We start from the raw sequence: 27470 nt of genomic DNA on the forward strand, positions 1-27470 counted from the left end.
AGCCCCAGTCGGGAACACAGAGCACCGCAGTGGAGCCACTAGCCAGGGGCTTTACCATGGCCGGCCACAAGGTGGCAGTCACTGCTTACTCATGGCCATGTGGCTGGCGCCAACTGCCCTCCCCGGCTCCTCCAGATTCTGGAAGCAGTAAATTCCTGCTCCTGAATCATTATGAGCCTCTAAGAAAGGCATCTGAGGCCTCAACTTCCTCACCTTGAAACAAAATTCATGGTACCACGGCCTCAGTCCCTAGTGGCTTTCAAAAGTATGGTTCGCAGACCAGCAGCACCAGCATCCCCTGGAAACTTTTTAAGAATGCCAAGTTCTCAGGCTGCGTCCCAGACCTACTGAACAAAACACGCTGGGGGTAGGTCCAGCAATCTGTGTCTTCACAAGCCCTTCAGGGTGATTATGATGCAGGCCATCTGCTCATGAGAAGGAGGAAAGCCAGGCGCTACCAGGGGCTGCTGCTAAGCCTCTGGGATGGTGCAGCTGTTCCTACAAAGTCTGAAGCGAGCAGGATGCACATCCCATAGCCTTTGGAGCCCTGGAGATGGAGCTGTGGATTCCCACCTGTTCTGGAAGTGAGATTCCCAAGGGAGTGACAGCAGAAGGAAGAAGCCAGGGAGAGAGTGTCCTGCCCAGGGGCAGCCTCCCATCCTCTGCACACACCTGACTGATGGGCCGCAGCCTGCGAGCATGGCCTAGGGACTAAGTTGTTTGCACCCAGCTCAGGGTGGGGTTTCAGTTCCATTCACCAGCTGCTGACTGGCGGTTGGTGGTCACCTTCTGTCCTTGGCTCTTCTGCCAGCCTCCACCAGTGGGCCTTTATGGGGCCAAGCTGGGGGATACTCAAAGGAGGTGGATGAAATCCCTGCCCACAAAAGCTCCCAGCGACTCTTTCTAACCAGGACTCTAAGCCATCTTCAACCAAGATCGACCTTCCAGTGGAAAAGCCCCAGCTCCTCTGATTCTTTCTACATAAGAGGCCTAGGAATTAGATAGCCCCATTTTATAGAAAAGTTGGCGTACAGAGAGCACGTGGTTAATCCAGAGTACCTAGGAAAGCTGTGGCAGAGTAGGGAACAGAACTCAGACCCCTTGAGGCCTCATGTAGGCTGTCTGCCCTGAGCAGAGGCAGGATGGGCCAGTCCAGGACCTGAGCCCCTCCGCTGCACCCACATCCTTCAAAACTGGGCAGGCACCAGGAATAGACCCACTTCACACTAGGGGACTGAGTCATACCCCTAGGGGATCCAAAATGCAGGCGAAGGGAATCAGGTTCTTTAGGGGGAGGGGACAGGGACCTCGAAGCCCAGCAGTGCATGAAACTTTGCCGTAGTTGGGGCTCATGGCCTGACCTTCTGGACATCGTTGACATTTGCCTACTAACTTAGGAGGCAGGCCAAAGTCAGGCTGAAAAAGATGGCTTCCAAGGTACTTGAGAGCATAGGAGGGTGAGCCAAGGAGGCCAGGGTGGTGGGCCTGCCAGGAGGAGGCTGTAAGCCCTGGAAGGGTGGCAGGAATTGGATATGGAAGCTGTGAGCTAGTGCCACCACCTGCAATGAATGAGATAGAAGAGATTGGTAGGTGAGCATGCTGAGGAAGGAAGAGGAGGTATTTCTTAATCTGTTTTGTGCTGCTGTAACAGAATACCAGAGACTGGGTGATTTATTTTTATTATTATTTTGTCTCCCAGGCTGGAGTGCAGTGAAGTGATCTCAGCTCACTGCAACCTCCTCCTCCCAGTTCAAGCAATTCTCCTGCTTCAGCTTGCTGAGTAGCTGGGATTATAGGTGTACACCACCACGCCCAGCTAATTTTTGTATTTTTAGTAGAGATGGAGTTTCACCATGTCTCAATTCCTGACCTCAGATGATCCTCCCACCTCGGCCTCTGAAAAGTGCTAGGATTACAGGCGTGAGCCACCATGCCTGGCCAAGACTGGGTAATTTAGAAAGAACAGAAATTTCTTTTCTCACGGTTCTGAAGGCTGGGAAGTCCAAGATCAAGGTACTGGTGTCTTGTACGGGTCTTCTTACTGTGCTATCCCATGGCAGAAGGCAGAAGGGCAAGGGAGGGAGAGGGAGAGACAGGGCAGGGCAGCGAGGAGAGACAGAGGGAGAGTGCAGGAGGGGCTGAATTTGTCCTTTTATAAGGAACCCACTCCCATTTTAACAGCATGAATCCATTCATAAGGGTGGAGTCCTCAGGGCCTAATCAGCTCTTAGAAGTTTCACCTTGAGAGGCGTCGCCAAGATGGCCGAGAGGAGGTAACACAGGAATGCAGCTCCCAGCAAATGAGCTGCAGAGGGCTCGAGGACTTCACGATTCCAAGTGAGGTGCTGGGTTCGTTTCGGGGGGACTGGAAGGACTCTGAAAATAGCCCAGAGAAGGAGCCAAAGCAGGGTGAGAGCCACCAGGGAGAAGGAACCAAGACAGAGCAGGGCACTCAAAGGGCTAGAACGTGCAGCTGGCTCGGAGGGTCGGGGGACTTCACCCCCTCGGAGCTCCGATTCAGTCCTGTGCTTACCTCATCCGCCCCGCAACCCGCGGTCCATGAGAGTCCCGCCAGACTGAGGGGTGCTGTGGGTTGTTGATGCAAATCTGAGCAATGGCTCCCACCTGGTGCTGCTGGTGCCGCAAGTTGTCTGCGGACCTGGGCGGAAGTTTGGACTCGACCAGCAGGGTGGAACAACTCCTCCCACAGAAAGAGGCAGAGTTGAAAGCAGGGAAATAGGTCATAAGGCCTGGCAGGCCCCACCCCACAAAACTCAAACTGAAGCCCATGCACCAGAGAGCTTGGCAGCGAATACACCAGTTTGGCCCCAACCAGGAAGATTGAACTCAGGGAAGGAAGACACCATTGGGAAGGTGGGGCTAATCTCACCTGCAAACAAAGCCCAGGGGAAGACCACCCACCCAGCAACCTGATTGAATCCGAGGCAGCCCAGCAGCACCTCTACAGGCCAAAAAAGACATAGCTCCAACCGCAACAGAAAGGACGTCCACTCAAGAGATTTCTCCAGAAATTACCAACTTCAAAGATCAAAGGGACATAAATCCACAAAGATGGGAAGAAACCAGTGTAAAAAGGATGGAACCATCAAAGACCAGAACACCTCTTCCCCTCCCAGGGATCACAACTCCTAACCATCAAGAGAACAAAACAAAACAGAAAATGAGTTTGACAAATTGACAGAAGCAGGCTTCAGAAGGTGGGTAATAACAAACTTCTCTGAGTTAAAAGACCATGTTCTAAACCAATGCAAAGAAACTAAGAACCTTGAGAAAAGGTTAGACGAAATGCTAACTAGAATAACCAGCTTAGAGAAGAACATAAATGACTTGATGGAGCTGAAAAACACAATACGAGAACTTCATGAAGCATATACAAGTTTCAACAGCCGAATCAACCAAGCAGAAGAAAGGATATCAGAGATTGAAGATCAACTCAATGAAATAAAACAAGAAGGCAAGATTAGAGAAGAAAAGAGTGAAAATAAATGAACAAAGCCTCCAAGAACTATGGGATTATGTGAAAAGACCTAATCTCCGCTTGATCAGCGTACCTGAATGTGACGGGGAGAATGAATCCAAGTTGGAAAACACTCTTCAGGATATTATCCAAGAGAACTTCCCCAACCTAACAAGGCAGGCCAACATTCAAATCCAGGAGATACAGAGAACATCACAAAGATATTCCTCAAGAAGAGCAACCCTAAGACACATAATCGTCAGATTCACCAGGGTTGAAATGAAGGAAAAAATGCTAAGGGCAGCCAGAGAGAAAGGTTTCACCCACAGAGGAAAGATCATCAGACTCACAGCAGATCTCTCAGCAGAAACCCTTCAAGATAGAAGGGAGTGGGGGCCAATATTCAACATTCTTAAAGAAAAGAACTTTCAACCCAGAATTTCATATCCAGCCAAACTAAGCTTCATAAGTGGAGGAGAAATAAAATCCTTTACGGACAAGCAATTGCTGAGAAATTTCATCACTACAAGACCTGCCTTACAAGAGCTCCTGAAGGAATTACTAAACATGGAAAGGAACAACCAGTACCAGCCACTGCAAAAACGTACCAAATGGTAAAGAACAATACTCAATGAAGAAACCACATCAACTAACGGGCAAAACAACCAGCCAGTAACAAAAATGCAGGACCAAATTCAAACATAACAATATTAACGTTGAATGTAAATGGTCTAAATGCTCCAATCAAAAGACACAGAGTGGCAAACTGGATAAAAAGTCAAGAACCATCAGTGTGCTGTATTCAGGAGACCCATCTCATGTGCAAAGACTCATGTAAGGTCTGTTCTCGCCGAGGACGAAATGAAGAAACTGAGGCCAGCACGAAAATAATCCAATGCAAGGGGTTTTATTCAGGCTCCCGGATGAGGCTCTGCTGTTCGGACAGGAAGGGCCAGAGAAGTCGCGTGGACTCCTCTCAGGCACGGGGTTTTATAGGGAGTGGAGGCGTCTGATTGGCTGTGTCCAAGGTGAGTGGGACAAAATGGAGGGGAGTGGGACCCGGATGAAACAAAATGGAGGGGAGTGGGGCCCAGATAGGACAAAATAGTAGGCAGGGAGTGGGGCCCAGATAGGACAAAATAGTATCAGGTAGGTCCTGATGGGGCTTTTTTCCCGGGCTCCCAGGGCGGTGGGGGGGGAGGCGTGTCTGAGCTCCTGGCAAGGGAAGGAGGCGTGTCCGAGCTCCCGGCAAGGGAGGGGGGTGTGTCTGAACTCTCCCCGAGGGAAGGGGGCGTGTCTGAACGCCCCGTGAGGGGAGGGGGCGTGTCCAAAATCTCCGCGACGCAGCCAGCCTTACAACTCACATAGACTCAAAATAAAGTGATGGAAGAAGATCTATCAAGCAAATGGAGAGCAAAAAAAAAGCAGGGGTAGCAATCCTAGTCTGGGATAAAACAGACTTTAAACCAACAAAGATCAAAAGACACAAAGAAGGACATTACATAATGGTAAAAGGATCAATGCAACAAGAAGAGCTAATGATCCTAAATATATATGCACCTAATACAGGAGCACCCAGATACATAAGGCAAGTTCTTAAAGACCTACAAAGAGACTTAGACTCCCGCACAATAATAGTGAGAGACTTCAACACTCCACTGACAATATTGGACAGATCAACGAGACAGAAAGTCAACAAGGATATCCAGGACTTGAACGCAGATTTGGACCAAGCAGACCTAATAGACATTTACAGAACACTCCAACCCAAATCCACAGAATACACATTCTTCTCAGCACCACATCATACTTACTCCAAAACTGACCACATACTTGGAAGCAAATCACTTCTCAGCAAATATAAAAGAAAGGAAATCATAACAGTCTCTCAGACCACAGCACAATTAAATTAGAACTAGGATTAAGAAAAGCACTCAAAACTACACAATCACATGGAAACTGAACAACTTGCTCCTGAATGTTGACTGGATAAACAACGAAATGATGGCAGAAATAAAAATGTTCTTCAAAACCAATGAGAATGAAGACACAAAATACCAGAATCTCTGAGACACATTTAAAGCAGTGTCTAGAGGGAAATTTATAGCAATAAATGCCCACATGAGAAATAAAGAAAGATCTAAAATTGACACCCTATTGTCAAAATTGAAAGAGCTAGAGGAGCAAGATCAAAAAAACTCAAAACCTAGCAGAAGACGGGAAATAACTAAGATCAGAGCAGAACTGAAGGAGACAGAGATACAAAAAATCCTTCAAAAAATCAATAAATCCAGGGGTTTGTTTTTTGAAAAGATCAACAAAATAGACAGATGCTAGCCAGACTAATAAAAAAGAAAAGAGAGAAGAATCGAATAGATGCAATAAAAAATGATAAAGGGGATATCACCACTGATTCCTTGGAAATACCAACAACCATCAGAGATTACTACAAACAGCTCTCTCTATGCACATAAACCAGTAAATCTTGAAGAAATGGATAAATTCCTGGACACTTGCACACTCCCGAGACTAAGCCAAGAAGAAGTTGAAACTCTGAATAGACCAATAACAAGGTCTGAAGTCAAGGCAGCAATTAATAGCCTACCAACAAAAAGTCCAGGTCCAGATGGGCTCACAGCCAAATTCTACCAGACATGCAAAGAGGAGCTGGTACAATTCCTTCTGAAACTATTCCAAACAATCCAAAAAGAGGGACTCCTTCCCAAATCATTTTATGAGACCAACATCATCCTGATACCAAAACCTGGCAGAGACACAACGAAAAAAGAAAACTACAGGCCAATATCCATGATGAACATTGATGGAAAAATCTTCAATAAAATACTGGCAAACTGAATCTAATAGCACATCAAAAAGCGTATCCACCATGATCAAGTAGGCTTCATCCCGGGGATGCAAGGCTGGTTCAACATACGCAAATGTACAAATGTAATTCACCACATAAAAAGAACCAAAGACAAAAACCACATGATTATCTCAATAGATGCAGAGAAGGCCTTCAACAAAATTCAACAGCTCTTTATGCTAAAAACTCTCAATAAACTATGTATCAATAGAATGTATCTCAAAACAACAAAAGCTATTTACAACAAACCCACAGCCAATATCATACTAAACAGGCAAAAACTAGAAGCATTCCCTTTAAAAACTGTCACTAGACAAGGATGCCCTCTCTCACCACTCTTATTCAATATAATATTGGAAGTTCTAGCCAGAGCAATCAGGCAAGAAAAAGAAATAAAGGGCATTCAATTAGGAAAGGAGGAAGTCAAATTGTCTCTATTTGCAGACAACATGATTGTATATTTAGAAGACCCCATTGTCTCAGCCCAAAAACTCCTTAAGCTGATAAGCAACATTGGCAAAGTCTCAGGATACACAATCAATGTGCAGAAATCACAAGCATTCCTATACACCAACAACAGACAAACAGAGAGCCAAATCATGAGTGAACTCCCATTCGCAATTGCTACAAAGAGAATAAAATATCTAGGAATACAACTAACAAAGGAGGTAAAAGATCTCTTCAAGGAGAACTACAAACTACTCCTCAAGGAAATAGGAGAGGACACAAACAGATGGAGAAACATTCCATGCTCATGGATAGGAAGAACAATATTGTGAAAATGTCCACACTGCCCAAAGTAATTTATAGATTCAATGCCATCCCCATCAAGCTACCATTGACCTTCTTCACAGAACTGGAAAAAAAACACTTTAAACTTCATATGGAACCAAAAGAGAGCCCACATAGCCAAGACAATCCTAAGCAAAAAGAACAAGGCTGGAGGCGTCATGCTACCTGACTTCAAACTATGCTACAAGGCAACAGTAATCAAAACAGCATGGTACTGGTACCAAAACAGAGATATAGACCAATGGAACAGAACAGAGGCCTCAGAAACAACGCCACACATCTACAACCATCTGACCTTTGAGAAACTGGACAAAAACAAGCAATGGGGAAAGGATTCCCTGTTTAATAAATGGTGTTGGGGAAACTGGCTAGCCATATGCAGGAAGCTGAAACTGGACCCCGTCCTTACACCTTATATAAAAATTAACTCCAGATGGATTAAAGATTTAAACATAAGAATTAACGCCATAAAAATCCAGGACATAGGCACAGGCAAGGACTTCATGACTAAAACACCAAAAGCAATGGCAACAAAAGCCAAAATAGACAAATGGGATCTAATTAAACATAAGAGCTTCTGCACAGCAAAAGAAACAATCATTAGAGTGAACCGGCAAACAACAGAATGGGAAAAAAAATTTGCAATCTACTCATCTGATGAAGGGCTAATATCCAGAATCTACAAAGAACAGAAGCAAATTTACAAGAAACAAACAAACAAACCCATTGAAAAGTGGATGTAAGATATGAACACTTTTCAAAAGAAGACATACATGAGGCCAACAAACATATGAAAAAATGCTCATCATCACTGGTCATTAGAGAAATGCAAATCAAAACCACATTGAGATACCATCTCACACCAGTTAGAATGGCGATCATTAAAAAAATCTGGAGACAACAGATGCTGGAGAGGACGTGGAGGAAAAGGAACATTTTTACACTGTTGGTGGGAGTGTAAATTAGTTCAACCATTGTGGAAGTCAGTGTAGTGATTCCTCAAGGACCTAGAAATAGAAATTCCATTTGACCCAGCGATCCCATTACTGGGTATATATCCAAAAGATTATAAATCACTCTATTATAAAGACACATGCACACATATGTTTGATGTGGTGCTGTTCACGATAACAAAGACCTGGAACCAACCCAAATGCCCATCCATGACAGACTGGACAAGGAAAATGTGGCACATATACACCATGGAATACTATGCAGCCATAAAAAACAATGAGCTCCTGTCCTTTGTAGGGACATGGATGAATCTGGAAATCATCATTTTCAGAAAACTGACACAAGAACAGAAAACCAAACACTGCATGTTCTCACTCATAGGCGGGTGATGAACAATGAGAACACATGGACACAGGGAAGAGAACAACACTCACTGGCCTAGGTTGGGGAGTGGAGGGGAGGGCAGGGGAGGGAAAGTTGGGGGGCGGGGAGGATGGGGAGGGATAACACCGGGAGAAATGCCTGATGTAGGCAGTGGTCGGGGGTGGGGGATAGAGACAGCATACCACCATGGCATGTATGTACCTATGCAACAATCCTGCAGGATAAGGATGTGCACATGTACACCAGGGCCCAAATAAAATACAACACAACAAAAAGTTTCACCTCTTGGCCAGGCTCAGTGGCTCATGCCTGCAATCCCAGCACTTTGGGAGGCTGAGGCGGGCAGATCATGAGGTCAGGAGATCAAGACCATCCTGGCCAACATGGTGAAACTCTGCCTCTACTAAAAATACAAAAAAAATTAGCTGGGTGTGGTGGCGCATGCCTGTAGTCCCAGCTACTTGGGAGAGTGAGGAGGAGAATTGCTTGAACCCAGGAGGTGGAGATTGCAGTGAACTGAGATAGCATCACGGCACTATAGCCTCGGTGACGGTGCGAGACTCCGTCTCAAAAAAAAAAATGTTTCACCTCTTAACACTGCCACGTTGGGGATTAAGTTTCCAACACATGAACTTCGGGGGACACATTCAAACTGTAGCCGGGGGTCTACCTGGGTGGTGAGAGTCTCAAAGGAGCAGAATCAGGGGTTCATGGTGTGCCAGTGTTTAACCAGAGAAAAACCCTAAACCTGGCTTATAGCATTTGCCAATTTCCATAGTGTAAATACAGCTCCAGTGGGCTATTTCTTTTCTTTTCTTATTCTTTTTTTGAAACGGAGTCTCACTCTATTGCCCAGGCCCAGGTTGGAGTGCGGTGGTGCTATCTTGGCTCACTGCAACCTCCTCCTCCTGGGTTCAAGTGGTTCTCCTGCCTCAGCCTCCTAAGTAGCTGGGATCACAGGCACACGCCACCATGCCCCATGGGCTATTTCAAGCCATGGACAGGAAGTTGCTGACCGATATGTACAATCTGCTCTGGTAAGCTGGTATGCACCAGCTCCAGCATCCCCTTGAGCCATTCTGTTATGTCACTGGGGGTGTCACTCTCGAACCAGAGTCAAGGTGGGCACACCCTGCAGTGTCCACTCCAGAGGCTGCCAGGAAGCGCTGTCCTTTACAGCGAGCTCGCTGTGGTGACGGCAGGTTGGAATAAGGGACCATGACAGAGCTGAAAATATAGGGATTTTTATTTACAAAGTTAGTCGGGGGTCAAAGGATTGAGAGCCGGTGGGAAAGGCAGGGCTGCAGGGAAGTCTTCCTGACCAGAGGGGCCGGCACGTGGGAGGCAAGGTGGCAAAAAGCTCCGGGAAGAGAACCCACCGCCTTGAGGTTTCCAACAGAACTTGGAAATCCCTTCCTGCTGCAGCTTAAGCCCAGGGTCTCTTGCCAGGATGGACAGGTGCTAACACTAAGCTGGAAAGCGTGGGAAAGTCCCTGGACTACTGTATTGAATGCACTTCTGAAGGACAAAGGGAATTTAAGAAGCCAAAGGTAGCTTTGGAACAGCCTCACTGCAAAGCTCCTTCCCCACACAGCCCTTAACTCAGAGACAGAGCCAAAGCCCAGGCCCCCCATTCGATGTGAGTCTCCAGAGCATCCAGAGCTGGTATCTCCAGCTGAAGGCACTGTATTCACTCCTTGACTGCCACTGCGTTAAAATTAATAGCAGAAGGATGAAAGCATGCGGAGACCTTGCTGTTCAGTTACACCCGAAGTGCCCTGGAGGCCAAGGGGCCTAGCGGCCAGAACATGGAACCTCACATCAAGAGCCATTATTATTATTGTCACTTTTTTTTTTGAGACGGAGTTTTGCTCTTGTTGCCCAGGCTGGAGTGCAGTGGTGAGATCTAGGCTCACCGCCACCTCTGCTTCCCAGGTTCAAGAGATTTTCCTGCCTCAGACTCCTGAATAGCTGGGATGACAGGCATGTGCCACCACGCCCGGCTCATTTTTGTATTTTTAGTAGAGGCCGGGTTTCTCCATGGTGGTCAGGCTGGTCTCGAGCTCCCGACCTCAGGTGATCCGACTGCCTTGGCCTCCCTAGGTGATGGGACCACAGGCGTGAGCCCCAATGCCGGCCTATTGTCACTGTTATCATTCTCACTTTTGGTCACTAAGTGTGTGCCAGGCATGACGATGGCAAGTCACCCAAATGGCCTCAGGAACCATCCCTGCCTCTGAAAGGGAGAGTCTCTAACCAGCCTCTGCCTGAACCCTCTCTGGACCTCAGTTTCCCCTTGCGGTCTGTCCAGCGAGTCCATTGCCTCTGGGGCTCCTTTCAGTTTTTGTTTTGAGACAGGGTCTTACTCTGTCGCCCAGGCTGGACTGCAGTGGTGTGATCACCATCACTGCAGCTCAAACTCCAGGGCTCAAGCGACCCTCCCACCTCAGCCTCCTGAGTAGCTGCGACTACAGGCATGTACCACCATGCCTGGCTAATTTATTTTATTTTTATTTTTGTAGCGATAGGATCTTCCTACATTGCCCAGGCTTGTCTCGAACACCTGACTTCAAGTGATCCTCCCACCTCAGCCTCCCAAAGTGCTGGGATTACAGGCGTGAGACACCATGCCCAGTCTCCTTCCAGTTTTGACCTTCTGATCCACTTCAGCGTCCTTCCCACTGGCTTGTCACATTAGCTGTGAGCTGCCCGTGCCACACGTGATGGAGCTGGCTGCTGTGTAGGACTCTTTACGCGCATCGCCTCACATCTTCTCAGCCTCTCCTCTCTTAGTGCAGTCACCACCCTGGGGTCTGTTTGCAAGTTTCAACCCGCTCTGCCCAAGTGTAAGCTGACAGCTCCTCCCTCCCCCAGTCTCCACCTCTATCTTATTGCCATGGGAACCACTGCACATTCACCCAGAATTCCTGCCTGTGGGACAGGTTTGACCAACGAGAGATTGAAACTGATGAGTAAATAAAATATTCCCTGCTTTGTCCCCTGAGGGACAGTTCTGAGATGCTTGACACAGGCCCTTCAGCGCTAGTGGCACCTCAGGAATGCATCCTTGATCTGGCTTTTTCTTCTCCCTTTGCTTCGCCCCGGCCCCTCATTCCTGCTCCCTGGGATCGAATTCCTAACAAGCTCCCTGCTGGGGTCTTTGTCTCAGGCTCTGCTTTAGGGGGAATCCAGGCTGAGACAGTTTCTAAGCGCCCATGATTGCAAATAATCTACTTTTTTGATAAATTGGGCCAATTTTTTTTTTTTGTGTGTGTGTGTACAAATAAAGCTCTCACTTCCTTGCCTTCAGAGATGATTTCTTGAGGGGTGAGAAGGCGTGTGAAATGGGGACACTCCAAACAGCCTTTTTCAGTCCTGGGGAGAAGGCCAGGAACCAGGGGCCTGTGCTGGGTGGGCTGGGTGTCTGTGAGAACTCATCACATTGGTGTAGGGGGTATCTGCTCTTGGGGGTGTCTTGTGTCTGCAGAACTGAGTTATTCTCTGAACAAAGCTCTAGATGTAAAGAAACTGACCCAGATTCTCCACGGACCTCAATTCCAGGCTCCTGCTAAATCAGTGGAGAACAGGGAACCAAGTAATAGAGGCCTCTAGACTATAGAATATTTGCCCTGGGCACTCAGTTGGGAGGGAAGGGATCCTGCCAAACTGAGGTTCTAGAGGAGAGGCAGTGTTTAGGGGGATGAGAGGTCATATTCCACGGAATGGCTGAAAAATAACAGCATCCTTGGCCTGCAGAGACCTGGGAGGCAGAGGCAGAGGTGGGTGCTGGGCCTGCTGGGTGGACCTCAGCAGGGCTATGCTGGTTGGGGGGAGTGCATATGGCCTCTGACCTCAAGCGGGGCCAAGGCCCTAGGGAAAGACCACAGAGAAGCATCTGGACCCATAGGGAGAAGGGTCTTTCTCACAGGCAGAACCATCTCGCAGGGATAGGGGCTGCCTTGGAGGTATGAGACTCCAGTCCCAGGGGATGTACAAGCCACAGATGGACAGCCAAATGCAGGGCTGGCAGAGTGGGCCCCAGCAGCACAGGGCGCTGCCCCAGCCACCCGTCACCACCGGCCTGCTCCTGTTAGCTGTGGTCGGGAGGACTGCAAAAGACTAAAGGAGCCTTCGAACCGGCACAGCTCCCAGGCTGGATTCCTTCACCCTCCGAGATCTATCCAACCCACAGCAGGATCTCCGCCCTGTACCTCTCCCCTCTCAGCAACCAGATCCTGGGGGCTTCTGCTGTGCACAGCTGTAAGATCCAGGCAGCATCCCATGGGCTTTCGAGGGCTGTGGGCTGGAGTGAGGCCCTCCTCTCTGGCCTTGATGCTCACGCTCCTTATGATCTGGCTCTTCTCCCGTCAAACAGTGACCCCTCCTTTGTGAATCTCCATCCAATGCCCCGGGAGTCCTTCTCCGAGACCCCAGCCTCAGCCATCTCAGTCCGGGCTTCTTCGTGAGCTCCTTCGGTGCTCCTCCTGCCAGGGCCTGGAATGGAGATGGACGAGGCCCCTCCGAGAGGAAGGAGGGGGAGCCTCAGGATCAGCCGCACTCAGGATGACGGACTAGCGGGGTCTCTTGGTGCTGAAGGGAGGTGACTCAGCCCCATGACCCAGCTGCAGGACATGTAACTAGAAAGGGACTCTGGGGAGCAGGGCAGAGCAGGCTGGGCTCCAGACCCAGGGCTGTTGAGATTTCCATGACCACCAGGTTAAGGCCACCTGGGTAAGGCCACTCCATAGCAGGGGCCAAAGGGACCCAGCTGTGGGAGGGGCTGGAGGTAGAGGTTGGAAGGGGAATGGAGGGTCTTCAGCAAGGCCTGCTGGGGTTTTTTTCCCCCCTGCACTGTGCCTCTCTCCAGGGGCCAAGGGACCTGGTGGCTAATGGGCCTCCCCACTCGGGTCCCACTTTGACCTGCCCTCTCTGGCTGAACTAGGCCTCTGGAATTCTCTCTCTGTTCTCTGGTCCTCTCTTATCCTTGTCCCTAAGCCAGGAGCGTGCTCAGAGTTCAGGTTCTAACCCGGGCTCAACCACTGGTAACAAAAGTAACTTCAGCTATTTGAACCTCAGTTTTCTCATCTGTATTTTAAAAATATATATATTTACTGGCCGGGCGTGGTGGCTCTCGCTTGTAATCCAAGCACTTTGGAGGCCAAGGTGGGCGGATCACCTGAGGTTGGGAGTTCAAGACCAGCCAGACCAACATGGTGAAACCCCGTCTTAAAAACAACAACAACAACGAAAAACAACAGCTACCAAGAAATAGAAGTGGGCCAGTCAAACCAAAAGCAGACTGCTCAGGAGTAGAGGTCATGGCAACAGTTTTTTGGGGATGCTCAAGGTATTTTGCTCGAGGGCTAAAGAATGGTGACATGTGCTTATTAGGAGAGTGTTTTGAGAAAGTTAGCTGAAGCTTCAGCAGAAGAACATCGTGAAAATCTCACCAAAGATTCCTTCTCCACCTTGGCAATGCTCTTGCTCATTAATCCCATCAAATAAGGGAAATTTTGCAAAGGTTTTGATGGGAAATCATTAGGCAGCTACCCTGCAATCCTAATTTGGCTCCTTCTGCCTTCTTTTTGTTTCCTAATGTTTAAAAAATATGTAAAGGGCCCCCATTTTTCTTCAGTTCGTAATGTGAAAAAGACTGCACCAACATGGCTAAATTCCTGGGACTCTCAGTTCTTTAGGGATGAACTAAATGGCCAGTATCATTTGTGTGTTCTCAGTGTGTTTGGAACTTGATAAAATTTGTGTTGAGAAATAAAGTTTGTGATTAAAAAAAAAATATATATATATATATATATATTTTTTTTAAAATTTATTTTGTAGAGATGGGATCGCAGTGTGTTGCCCAGGCTGATCTGACTCCTGGCCTCAAGTGATCCCCCTACCTCAGCCTCCCAAAGTGCTGGGGTTATAGGTGTGAGCCAGGCACCCAGCCTCACCTGTAAAACAAAGACAATTTCTTCTTTGGGCTGTTACGAGGATTAATAAGATGAGGACTCAGCAACACTTAGCACAGTGCTTGGCTCACAGAGAGTGCTTCATAAACGGGAGCAAAGAGTGATAGGATCATTGCTTCTGGTTTTGAGTCTTTCATTCTGCTGAAAGGGAAGGTCTAAGGGAAAGACATGGCCGACCTAAGATCCCTCAGAGGTCCAGGGCAGAGTGGAGATGTGAGCCGCGTTCCCAGACGCCCTTCCCCATCCTCAGCCTTCTGCGTCTCTATGTCTGTGCTCAGCCTTTCCTTGAGCGGCCAGCTCTGGCTTCCTGGCTGCTGGCACTCCCTCCATCCTTTCTGCCACTCTTCCTCCTCTGTGTCTGCATTTTAAAGGGGGCTTTAGGCTGGCTTGGTGGCTCGCCCCTGTAATCCCAGCACTTTGGGAGACTGAGGTAGAAGGATTGCTTGAGGTCAAGAGTTCAACACCAGCCTGGGCAACATAGCAAGATCCCGTCTCTACAAAAAATAAGAAAATTAGCCGGGTGTGGTGGTATGCACCTGTGGTCCCAGCTACTTGGGAGGCTACAGCCGGAGTTTGAGGCTGCAGTGAGCCATGATTTCACCAATGCACTCCAGCCTGGATGACAAAGCGAGACCCTGTTTCTAAAAAAAAAAAAAAAAAAAAAGGAAGAAGGGGTTATCAGTGTTTGCATCAGGGCCAGGCTCAGGCGCTGTGAGAGAACAGGGGCTGAGGATTCTCCCTCCACCCCTACAACCCCCACAACAAGGGTGGGGAGGACCCACGAGGAGGCAGTCAGCACCCCTGCAGCACTCAGGGGCTTGGCCACAAGAGGGAGGGAAAGGGCTTGGCAGAGTATTCAGGAAAGACCTTCAGAGTAGCCTGGGGTCCAGCCTTAGCTCTCCCACCCACGTGCTGTGCTCTGAGAGCGCGTCACAGCTCTCTCTGGGACCCCGTTTCCTTGATCACACATACATGGGGCCCTCTGCAGTGGCCAGGGTCTCAATCAGCCTAGGAGAGCACTGAGCTCTGGCCAGACAGGGTACAGTTCTTTCATTCAGAAAATGACAGCTTCTTGGGCCAGGCCTCTGGGGACAGGGGTTCCTGCTCTCTAGGAGCTGTCTCTAAAGGTCCCCTGTCAATTAATTTCGCAGCTCAGTGTTCAGGGCCAAGTGGTCTTTGAAAGGTGTAATGTATCCACGTCAGGAATGAGTTATGGGATTCTCCGTGGGGCTGTGACCATGCGCCCCGCCCCCGCCCTGCCCCCTCAAGGCTTGCTTTGTCGTCCAGTCCCTGTGTTTGCCTGTGTCATTGCCCAGCCACCCGTGGTCAGAGGGTGGCCACGGGGGACTCATTGGAGGCACATTACCGGCCCCTGCTTGTGAGGGATGACGGAGGGCAGGCCCATCTGCACACACATTAGGCCCTTTGTCTCTGGACTCCATGGGAAGATGGATGAGGCCTGTCGCTAGGCCTCTGCTGCCTGGGGGACATCGGGGGTCTGGAACGGACCTTGGGCTGGTGTTGGGTGGAAAACAGCCTGCGCCTATCTCTTCAGACAGAACCAGAGCAAACAGGCTTAACCAGAGACAGCTGAGACGAGGCAGGCGGTCAGGAGGGAGTCCAGAAAGCCACGGGAGGCAGCTGTGGTTTCCGCTTGACAGAGGCCAGTGTTTCCCCTATAAAAGCTGATGCTCGGTCTCAGGGGCCAGGGCTCCATTTGCATTGTGTAAATAACAGGCTGGCAGCGCTCCCAGATGAGCTGATTCCAACTCCTCACTCTACTGTGGGGAACCTCAGCAAGGACTCGCCCAAGGTCACTTCAGGAATCGGCAGCGGGGACAGGACGAGAACCGATGTGATGAAATCCCATAGTCACCACCGCCCTATTTGGTGCAGATCCCACTAAACACACCCTCAGTGACTCTGAGACAACGTACAGTTTCCTGAGGGCAAGAAAGGGCCAAATGGGACTCTTGCCCATTCCTGGACGTTTCGGGGTAGAACCCGAGGCCGGGAGGCCTCTGGATGTAGGGGACTTTGTTACTTCAGAGGGTCGGGCAGGGCCGGCAGCACAGCAGAGTGTGAAGCAGAGGCCGCACTGGGAGAAGCTGCGCCGAGTTGCCCCAGCGAGCCTCCTACGATGCAGGTGAGCACGTCACTCCGCAGCTTACAACCTTCTGTGGCTCCCCATGGCCACAGGGCACAGTCCCAACTCCTCAACCTGCCATCTGAGGCCCTCTGTGATCTGCCTCTGCCCCTTCTCACACCCATCTCCAGAAGGCAGCCCAGGCTAAATGTCAGCGCCCTGGGGAGCCCTCCTCTGGACGCTCACAGCATGCTGCTCCGAGTACTGCCATGCTTGGTGACTTCACTCTCCTGATTTTGAAGATCCCTGTTTCCATGTCTCTCCTTCTGTAAATCATACATTCCGTGCCTGACCTGGGTCCCCCAGTCTTGACTCCAGCTCAGCATAGGAGCTCAGGGAAGGGAGGGAGGGAGGGAGGGAGGGAGATAACTATGCACCCTAGACTTCTTCTCCCTGACCCACAGCAGCTCTTTGGGAAAGCAATGTGGGCATACCCTACCCTCTGCTTCAGCAATTCCACTCCTAGAGCAGTTCCTTAGGCAAAGAATCTAAAAACAAAGAAAAACACCTTCAGAGACACAGATGCTCATTGCAGTGCCCCTCAGATTGTTTAAACAAAAAATGGGCTAATCCTAAATGTCCACTAGAAAAGAACTGTGTTGAGTAAATTGGTGTATATCCATATGATGCGACGGTCCACGCTGAAGACCTGAAGCTGCCTGGAAAGGGGAGGAGGAATTCTGGAATATCTGAATATTATACACAGCATCACATTTGAAGTGCCCCCTTTTTACAGGCTGCATTTCTACATATGCACAGATAATGTGTTCCTGGACTCTTAATTCTGTTCTATCAGTCTGTGTGTTTACTCCTATGCCGATTTCCACGGTTTTAAACACTAAAGATTTAGGATAATTTTTATATCTGGTGGAAAAACTTCCTCCTCTTTACTCTTCCTTTTCATAACTGTCTTGGTTATCCTTATGTATTTATTCATCCACATAAATTTTAGAGCCAACCTGTCAAATATGAAAAATCGTGTTAGTATTTCGCTTGGCCTTGAATTTTATAGAGTATTTTGGGGGTGAATGTAAAACTTTATGATATTGACTCATTCCATTGCATAGTTTCAAACATTAAAAAAATGAATATCAAATAGCAGAATGGAAATGGCTTGGGCTATAAAACCAAGCAAGACAAAATAATGCAGTTCATAATTGTATGCTGCGTGATCCCCCCTTAACAGATGTGGAGGAAATTGAAAGGAAATACGCAAACAGTGGATTTGTTTATTCGCTCCGTTTTCTACACGATAGTTTAATTTTTAAAACATATCCATCTTTAAAGAGAGGGCCATTGGTTAATCTGAACATTCCCCAAAGGGAGACCAGCGTGAGGAAGGAGCTCAAATGTGTCCCATAAGGAGAGGCTAGAGGCCCCAGAGGCAGGAAGCTTGGGGAGGGGGCGGCATGGAACACTGATAGTTTCGCTCTGATGATTTCTGTGTTGGAACCCTGGGTCCAGGTCAGAAGACTCCAAAGGCAGAGTCGAGCAGAGAAGGCAGTTGAGGAGGGGCTTCCTCACAGACTGAGACCCCAGCCTGCAGTGGCTTGGGTTGCCTGGGGCATCCCTGGGGGTGCGGGCAGAATGGGTGCATGATGGGAGGGGCTCCCCTAGGTGCCCAGGTCCAGTCCAGCTTGGGAACCTGTGACTCTCTCCAGACACTGAGCTGAGAAACTCCTCTGCCCCCACCTGACTTGCTACTTGGGAGTGGGCTTGACCATTAGAGGGTCTCTCATGAGCACTGCTGTGGGGTAGAGGAGAAGAGGTCCAGGACAGATCAACTCAGAAAACAGCTCGACAACCCACAGCCACATCTACCCAAGAGCAAGCAAAGTCCCATCTCGGCAGACCGCAGGCAACTGGGCAATAGGACACACCCCCCAGGGACTGACCTCTTCTGTCCCTGTCCAGAAAGTTGGCAATGCCTAGATTTGGCTTCCAAGGGCCCTTCACAAATCATACATGGGGACTCGTGGCCTAGTGAACCTGTCAGATCAGGCTAGCCTGGCCTGCTTTTAAAAGTGAGCCCAGTGTGTGCATAGCAGGGAGGCGGCCGTGTTCAGGTTAAGAATCTTGGTGTCTTGAAGGCGGACAGTGCCGACCGTCCCCATCCATTGTCTCTTAATGGATCAAGGGACGGATTGGTCTCTCCACTGTACAGAGCGGGGTACTGAGGATTCGAGAGAGGGGAAGGGACTTGCCCAAAGCTACATGGCAGGGGAATGATGCAGCCCACACCAGACCCAGGCGTGTCCACACAGATCCCCCATAGACTTCCCTCCACACGGGCACACAGTGTGGCTTCAAAGTGGTTGAAACGATAAGGACATTTCCCAAACAGACTTTTCCTTCTCCATCAGCCAAGCCCACCCCTCACCCCACATGGAGGGCAATGCCCCCAGGACAGCCGTGTCAGCTGTCGGGGCGACGGCTGTGTCAGCGCAGACACACAAGATGGATGCGCCTGTCGCTAATGAGTTAGGGAGTCTGACCGCCTTCGTGGGCTGGGGGCGGACGGCTCTAATGACCGCTGGGCCAGGCATCCCCGAAGACAGGCACCCCAAACACTGCTATTCTTCATTTGTGCCCCCCAAAATGACGGTGGCAGGGACACCCCCACTGCCCTTAGAAGACCCACTCTCCCCATCCCTGAGGCACCCAGGTCAGGTAGGAGCAAAGGCTGCATCAGGAATAGGTGAAAGGCAGCATCAATCATCGCGGCATTTCAAGCTGGAGAAGGGGCAGGAGGCAGGCAAAGGCCTCGGGCTGGGTACGAGGTCACCTGGGACCAGAAGAGTCCCCTGTTTGGGGGAAGGCAGGGACTCTACCCTCAACACCTTGCAGAGACAGCTGCTTCCTGGGATCTTATTTGCGCTTTTCTCCACCAGCAGGAAGGTAGGACACAGAGTCTGATCAAAGGCCTGAGACAAAGGCACTGCATCACCCACAGTGGAAGAGCATGGATAAGGAACCTGCTAAGCTACTCAGATCCCAGGGCTTCCCACCCGGACGCTGAGAAGCTGCACAGAGGGGGACCAGGCTCACAGGCATAGCACCTCCAGCCATCACCACGCCCTTCTCCTCCCCAGTCCTTCTACTCCATCTGCTAGGGCCCCTGGCTCCCGGCCTGGATGAGTAGACAAAGGCCCGGGGATGGAGGGAAGAGCACGGCCCCCAGACCAGCTGCCGTGTGGACAACGCGCTTGTGAGCCTGAGACCACGTGTACAGAGAACCTGCCTGGAAAACCCTTTTGCTCACTGACATCACTGATGCCCACTCGGTGCCATGCCGTGGGCTAGGCCCTGGGCACAGAGAGGAGCAGGACTGGGTCTCTGCCTCAGTGCCGCTGTCACGCTGGAGGGAGACAGGTTTAGCACTCGGAGGAGAGTATGACGGGGTGGGGGCCGGGGAGAGGCGAGGCCTGGGGCATCAGCCATGTTCCCAGAGCTGAGGAAGTGAGCTGGCTTTTGAATTGTGAGAGGGAATCTTTGCCAGGCAGACAGAGGGGAGGGCAGTGCAAAGCCAAAGAAGTGTACAAGGGCATGTGGTTTCCGGGGGGCAAATAGGGGTGGGAGGGAGGGAACGAGGCAGTGGGATGGAGGGACCCGAAGGTCTTTGAGGCCAGGAGGAAGACTCAAGTCTGCAGCTGGGGCCACAGCAGAAGGGTTTGCGGCTGAAAAGGCTGTAGACTGGTGCAGGAAGCAGGGGTGAGGAGGTCTGCGGAGATGGCCTGGAGAGCCGCAGCGGCTGAGGGGACGAAGGGGAGGTGTGAGTCCCGTGAGGACAGCGAAGGCCCAACCCCTGCAGTGGCCTCAGGGCTGTCTAAGTGCGCTGCGTGGGTGCCCCACACGATCAGCCCTCCCGGGGTGCGGAGGGAGGTGCAGAGACAGCTTGAGACAGCCCTCCACGGTAGATCTCCGAGACCGAGGGCGTGCCCAGACAGCCCCATTGCCTTTGTCCCCCGCCACGAGAACTCCAACCACAGCTGCGGTACCACGAGGGAAACCCACAACATTCCCGGCCTGCACTGTGTCTTAGGGAGAAGTGCCCTCCCTTCATTCCCCGTAGTAATAACCACCAAGCAAATGCAGGAACATAGCTGGAAGAATAAAATAATTGTGTTTCCAAATTCTGTTGCAGAAAGATCCCCTGGCTGGCCATCAGCAGGCCTGCAGTCCGCCCTGCTCTGACTGCACTCCTAGACAATCCCTTTCCCTCTTGGGGCCTTGGTTTCCCCATCTGTGCATGAGAGACTTAAGTCCTCCCAGCCCTGAGTCCCATTTCTTTTTTCTTTTCTTTATTTTTTCATGAGATGGCATCCTGTCGCCAGGCTGGAGTGCAGTGGCACAATCACAGCTCACTGCAGCGCCGACATCTCCAGGCTCAGGCGATCCTCCCGCCTCAGCCTCCTGAGTAGCTCCGTTTCTTAAATGTACATAGAACTCTGTGGCTTCCCCAGCACCCCCATCACCCTGTGAGCCTAAGAGAACAGGTGCGATCAGGCCAATGTGTAGGTGTTAAAACTGAGGCCTGATGGCTACCCAAGGTCAGGAAGCATGCTGGCAGCAGCGACCAGACCAAGATCCCAGGCTCTGGCTGCCTGGCCCCAGGCATCTCCCTCAGAGCCAAGGCAGGCCAGTGGTTCGCGCTGTGGGAAGGTGCTCAGTGACTGTCTGGTTTGCTCGTGTGTATTGACCTGAGTGAGGGTTTCCTACTCCCTGTGAACAACTGACCTGAATCAGGCCTCTTGTCTTGGGGGCCCTTCCTCAAAGGCCTGTTAAGTAACTGCCAGCCTGCAGTCCAAATGCAAGGTGAGAGCGTGGCTCGATTTCCACCCCGGGTGCTGTAGGAGGGAAGTGAGCTGCGTCCAGGCCTAATGCCAGTCCTGGATGTGCACGCTGGGTGGGACTCAGGGGTTAAGCTGCCAGGCAGCTGACTCTGCCCGAGATGCTGGCAGGCAGAGGGGGGCAGGGAGTGCTCAGCTGAGGTAACAATACAGCCCATGAATCATATTTACAAACACCCCAGAGAGCAGGAGAGGGCCGCTAATTAAATATTCACATCCTGCAGGCCTCGGGGAGCCATGAAGATGAGGACATGATCGCAGCTCAGCAGGAAGCCTGGTGCTGCTGGAATGCGGGGCGACCATCCGTCTCATTCAGCAGCCTGGCAGGCCTTATTATGATGATTAATTTTCAAGTTATCCGCACAAATGCAATCACCGTCATAGACCGGGATAACCCTGTTCATCACTCACAGCCCAGGCTGAAGCAGCCTCAGGAGGAAAAGAGGGGCACGGAGCTTGTCACTGGGGGGCAGAGGGAGAAGCAAGCTCATGTCCCCAGCTCTCAAGCTCAAAGGCGTTCCTGAGCTGAGGCCATTTGTCCTGACAACCCAGCCTGGTGGAGGCCTGAGGCTCGGGGCCCCTCAGGTGGGGCTCTTGGGGCTCACCCAGCTGCCACATTGAATGGGTTCCCCTGGACATCTGGGAAGGCTGAGGCAGCTGTCCTGCCCATCCATCCCCAGGAGGAGCCCGGGGCTTCTATGGACCACACGCCCCACATCCGTCAATCTCGATTAAGGAAGACCTCGGGGAGCTGGGGGGCTTCTCTGGCCACTGCAGCATTGTCCTGGAGATGCTGGCCTGGGGATGCGGGGGAAGGAGGTGGGCGTGATTTCTGAAAAACCATTAATCCCGAAATGGTGATTGAGCACCCGTGACGAGCCGCATTGTGCTGTGCCCTGCACGTGCTGCACAGGGGGCAGCAAGAGGTGACTGATCAGGGAGGAACGAGTGTCTCTTTCTTTATGGACGTTCAAAGGCACCATTTGGCATCCTGAGCAGGACGATCGATGAGAGGCAGCTGACCCCCCTGTGGCCACCTCCAGGCAGCAGGTGGATAGGAGAGCCCACGTGGGGGACAGTTGGAGGGCCTCCCAGTCATGTGTCCTGAGCTGTCAGCAAGAATCGGGGTATCCACCATCGCGGACCCTTCCCGGTACAGGGCTGTTGGCCATCAATTTACTTTCTCCTTTTGCACTGAAGGAGAAGCTGGAACAACTGCCACGTTTTCTGATAAATCATAGCCGCCCATTCCCCAGCCTTGCAGCCCAGAAGATCCTGGCACATGTATAAATCAGACTAATGAAAGCTGATGTTGTCATTTTCGAGAGCAGGCACTAACTCAGTAAACCTTTATGGAGTGCCTGCTAGGTACCGGGCCTGTGCCGAGTGCTGGGCACACGGAGACAAATCAATCCTACTTTCAGAATGAAAACGCTCGAAGGACAGTGGGGACAGCCAGAGGCACACACCGGCCAGACCCCCACAAAAGCATGTAGTGAGGTAGCCTTGTACCAGGAGTCTGGACTTTGGAACCAGCTGCACTACCTCCTAGCTGTGTGACCTTGGGCCAGTGCCTCAACCTCTCTGAGCTTTAGTTCCCGCGTCCAAAAAGCAACCATGAAGACACCTCTCTCACTGGATGGCTGGAAAGATTAAACGTCAATGCAGCCCAGTGCTTGGCACCTTCTGGAAGGGGCTCAATAAATAGAGAGTCCTGGCCTAGGGATGCCCCCCTCACAACCCCACTGTGGAGATAAGCCACTAGGGCTGTAGGAGGGGAGAGGCAGAAATGCTCACTCTGCCTGGGGTAGAAGGGGGACAACTTCCCAGAGCAGGTGATGCTGATGGGAGTCTTCAAGAATTAGCAAAAAGTGAGGGGTGCTGGGGAGAGACAGGGATACTGGGAAAGGCAGAGAGACTGAGAAAGAATGCATGGAGGATGGAGAGTGCTGAGAGGGAAGAGCTGGGAAGTAGGGAGGAGCCATGGCGTGCCTGCCACGCAGAGCCCTGAGATACAGCAGCTGGTGCAGGCGGGAGTTTCCAACCACATTGCAGTAACTACAGGGAGGATGGACTCCTCTACTGCAATGATTCCGGCTGGGGCTGGGCCTGAGGGTAGAGAGGGGCTGGATTCAGAAAGAAGCATCCATGGGCACTAGGATGGAGAGGAGACGGCGGCTGAGCCACAGAAAGGCCAGCTTGACCACAGCAGAGCAGACACTGAACCAGACACGGCCACGCAGAGAGGCCCAGTGTCTGTTCCAGAGAGCACGTGCGCCTTAGATATAAGCTCACAGGCAGAGGGATTCATGGACAGACACAGAGACACTTGAATCCTTCCAGAGCATGCAGAGACAAACACGTGAAGACGGACACACGTAGGCATACAGAGACACAACACGGAGGAGGCTACAGAGAGACACGCGGGGCGGCCACGAGCGAAGTGCAAAGCTGATGCGCGTAGACACACACCGAGGAAATGCACGCAGAGCACATGCCTGCGGTTTGCAGACACACACAAGAAAACACAGAGGAGGCGCACACAAAGAGAGCCACAGAGCGTGACTATCCTGGGAAGAGCGGGACCAAGTAGTCCCCGTCTCTCATTTCACCACCAAAAAGTCCCATGTCCTGGGAACACTTCTCAGTCCCAGGCAAACTAGGACAGTTGGCCACCCTAACCCAGAGACACACAGCCACGCAAACAGCACCAACACCCAGGCCTCTGTGCACACAATGTTAGCAGCACAAATGCAGTCACCATCATAGGCCAGGATAACCCTCTTCGTCACTCAGCCCTGGCTAGGGCACGCTGTCCATGCGTCTGAGGCCTTAGACACCTGGGCAGACACACCGAGGAACACACAGAGCAGAGGCACTGACACAAGGCAGGCGGACACACCCACTGCATTCCACTCCAGAGCCCAAGCTCACACGCACATCCCCAGACACAGACACACAAAGCCCGTCACACACACATCTACAGAGCAAAAGAAACGCCAAAATGCAAACCACTAAAAGGAAGAAAGGGCAAGTCAGTTTTAGAAAGGATCAAAGCAGGCTTTGAATCCGTGGGCTCATGGGATGTGGTCCTTGTTTAGATGTTAAAGACACTCGGGGAAGTGGAGGAATGGGAGCCAGCAGACCGTGGCAAGGGCACGGGGCACCCTGGCAGGGCCCCCACAACCCAGATGTCCTCTAGCAAGGGTACATTCTCCAGCTCAGCTCTGCTGGTTAATGTCACTATTCACAGTCATGTCCGCAGGGGAATGTCCTGAACAGCTCACTCCCGTGAAGCTGACAACACCTTCCATTTCACAGAGCCATGGAGGAGACTGAGTTAAATGTGGGAAGCACCAGGCATGACGCCAGGCACACAGGACATCACGCTCAAGGCACTAGAGCCAATAAGACACAGGCCTACAACCCTTTTCTGAAATTCTGAAATCTTGAACATTCTGAAAACAAAACGTTTCTTCTTATTAGGGGGCAAAACCAGAGGAGAACTGACATGAGGCCATTTCTTTTTAATCCAATTTCATATGACAATTCGTATGTTTCTCTGAGAGAATAGTAAGGTGTTTGATTATGGAGTATCACATTAGTTTTGAAAATCAAACCAGGCTGGGCTCAGTGGCTCACACCTGTAATCCCAGCCTGGGAGGCCAAGACGGTCAGATCACTTGAGGTCAGGAGTTCAAGATCAGCCTAGTGAACATGGCAAAACCCTGTTTCTGCTCAAAATGCAAAAATTAGCCAGGCATGGTGGCACACACCTATAGTCCTAGCTACTTAGGAGGCCGAGGTGGGAGGATCACTTGAACCCAAGAGGCGGAGGTTGCAGTGAGCTTAGATGGCACCACTGCACTTCAGCCTGGGTGACAGAGCTACACCTGGTCTCCAAAAAAGAAAATCTGCAAACCTCAGAATTCTGAAACACATCTGGCCCCAAAGGATTTGAATAAGGAACTGTGGACCTGTGAGTACGTGGACACATTTGCATTCGGGTAGATAATACGTAGTTGCTTGTGCACGCATGCACAGTATAACACAGGCAGCGCCCTCCACAGTCCACAAAGCAGGAACATCTGTGCACCTAGGCATGGCCCTTCACAGTATACTTCAGACTGGGCACTGTGGCTCATGCCTGCAATCCCAACACTTTGGGAGGCCGTGGCGAGTGGATCACCTGAGGTCAGGAGGTCGAGACCAGGCCTGGCTAACATGGCGAAACCCCGTTTCTAATTAAAATACAAAAGATTAGCCAGGCATGGTGGCGCATGCCAGCTACCCGGGAGGCTGAGACAGGAGAATGGCTTGAACCCAGGAGGCAGAGGGCGGAGGCTGCAATGAGCCAAGATCGCACCATTGCACTCCAGCCTGGGCAACAAGAGTGAAACTCCATCTCAAACAAACAAACAAACAAAAAACCCAGTATACTTCAACATACATTATCTCATGCTATCCTTCCAGATTCATAGTAGGCCAATGGGTGTTAATATTTCCTCCAACATAGGCAGGGCGCGGTGGGTAACACCTGTAATTTCAGCATTTTGGGAGGCCAAGATGATAGGATCAGTTGAGGTCAGGAGTTCGAGACCAGCCTGGCCAACATGGTGAAACCCCATTTCTACTAAAAATACCAAAATTAGCCGGGCGTGGTGGTGTGTGTCTGTAGTCCCAGCTACTTGGAAGGCTGAGGTGGGAGAATTGCTTGAACCCAGGGAGGTGGAGGTTTTAAGTGAGCTGAGATTGTGCTGCTGCACTCCGGCCTGGGCGACAGAGTAAGACCCTGTCTCAAAAGGGCTCACACCTGTAATCCCAGCGCTTTGGGAGACTGAGGCAGGTGGATCACAAAGTCAAGAGATGGAGACCATCCTGCCAACATGGCGAAACCCTGTCTCTACTAAAAATACAAAAATTATCTGGGTGTGGTGGCTCACGCCTATAATCCCAGCTACTTGGGAGGCTGAGGCAGGAGAATTGCTTGAACCCGGGAGGCAGAGGTTGCAGTGAGCCGCACCACTACACTCTAGCCTGGCGACAGAGCGAGACTCTGTCTCAAAAAAAGAAAAAAATTCCCCTGAGTTCACAGATGTGGAACTGAGGCTCGGAGAAGCTGAATGTCGAATCCAAGGTCACACAACTAGTTAACACGGAGCTGCGTCCCAAACCTTGGTCTACGGGACTTCAGGGCGTTCCCTCCTCTGCACTCCCTTACTCCATACTCTCTCAAAAAAGATGGAAGTACCCAGAAGGCAACGTCAAGCTGAGGTTGAACTCCGGAAAGCACCAGCTAGTCATCAGTGACTAGCGACCCCAGTGCAGGGGGAGGGTTCTTCCATCTGGAAGCAGGGTCCTACCTCTGTTTCCTCTGCTAGTCCATTCCTGGTTTCCAAGAAGGAATAGTTACCCTTTCGCCTTCATTAGAACCACCTGGGCCTCAGAGTCAGCGGCAGCCTGTCTCCGCTTCTAAAGTTCACCAGAATTGGGTACATCTTGAATTTCACAATAGGGACTCAAAGTCAGCCCAGTGCTTTCAGGCCATGACTCCTTTCATGACACATGAGGACACGTACCGCAAGGGACAGATGATGCCCCTGGCTTTGATCAACAAAGTGCTCCAAAGTGGGACTCAAACGCCCACTCGCAAGTCCCAGCTCTGCCAAGAACCATGGGACCTTGAGTAAGCCCCTTAACATCTTTGAGCACTGGGTACGATTCCAAGTCCCTCCCAGAACTGAAAGAACACTTAAGAACTTAAATACTTAAATACCACTAAGGACTGTAAGCTTTCTTAATCACCCAAACAGGGCTCTGACCATGCCTTTCACTGGTCAGGGTCATCTGCACAGGCCCTTCCCCAGACAGCCTGAGTCATCTGGGGTGGGGCACAGTGGATGTGGGCGGTTCTTTCTGCGCCTGCTAGCTCTAGTTTTGCTGTTATAAAAGTTTTCTGGGCCAGGCGCGGTGGCTCAAGCCTGTAATCCAAGCACTTTGGGAGGCCAAGGCGGGTGGATCACGAGGT

General features: G+C 50.9%; 1 protein-coding gene across 1 annotated transcript in view; it reads right to left on the bottom strand.

Annotated features, from left to right (window-relative positions):
- SKIC8 (SKI8 subunit of superkiller complex) overlaps nucleotides 1–26993 on the bottom strand; it is a 56223-nt gene extending 29230 nt beyond the window's left edge. The window contains exon 1 of the mRNA XM_021668240.2: nucleotides 26806–26993. The gene's annotated coding sequence lies outside the window, so the exon portion shown is untranslated. The remainder of the gene's footprint in view (nucleotides 1–26805) is intronic.
- Between the last annotated feature and the right edge of the window lie 477 nt (nucleotides 26994–27470).

Source organism: Aotus nancymaae, unplaced genomic scaffold, assembly GCF_030222135.1.
Source record: "Aotus nancymaae isolate 86718 unplaced genomic scaffold, 86718_ANA_hifiasm-v0.15.2.pri h1tg000003l, whole genome shotgun sequence".
Classification (NCBI taxonomy): domain Eukaryota; kingdom Metazoa; phylum Chordata; class Mammalia; order Primates; family Aotidae; genus Aotus; species Aotus nancymaae.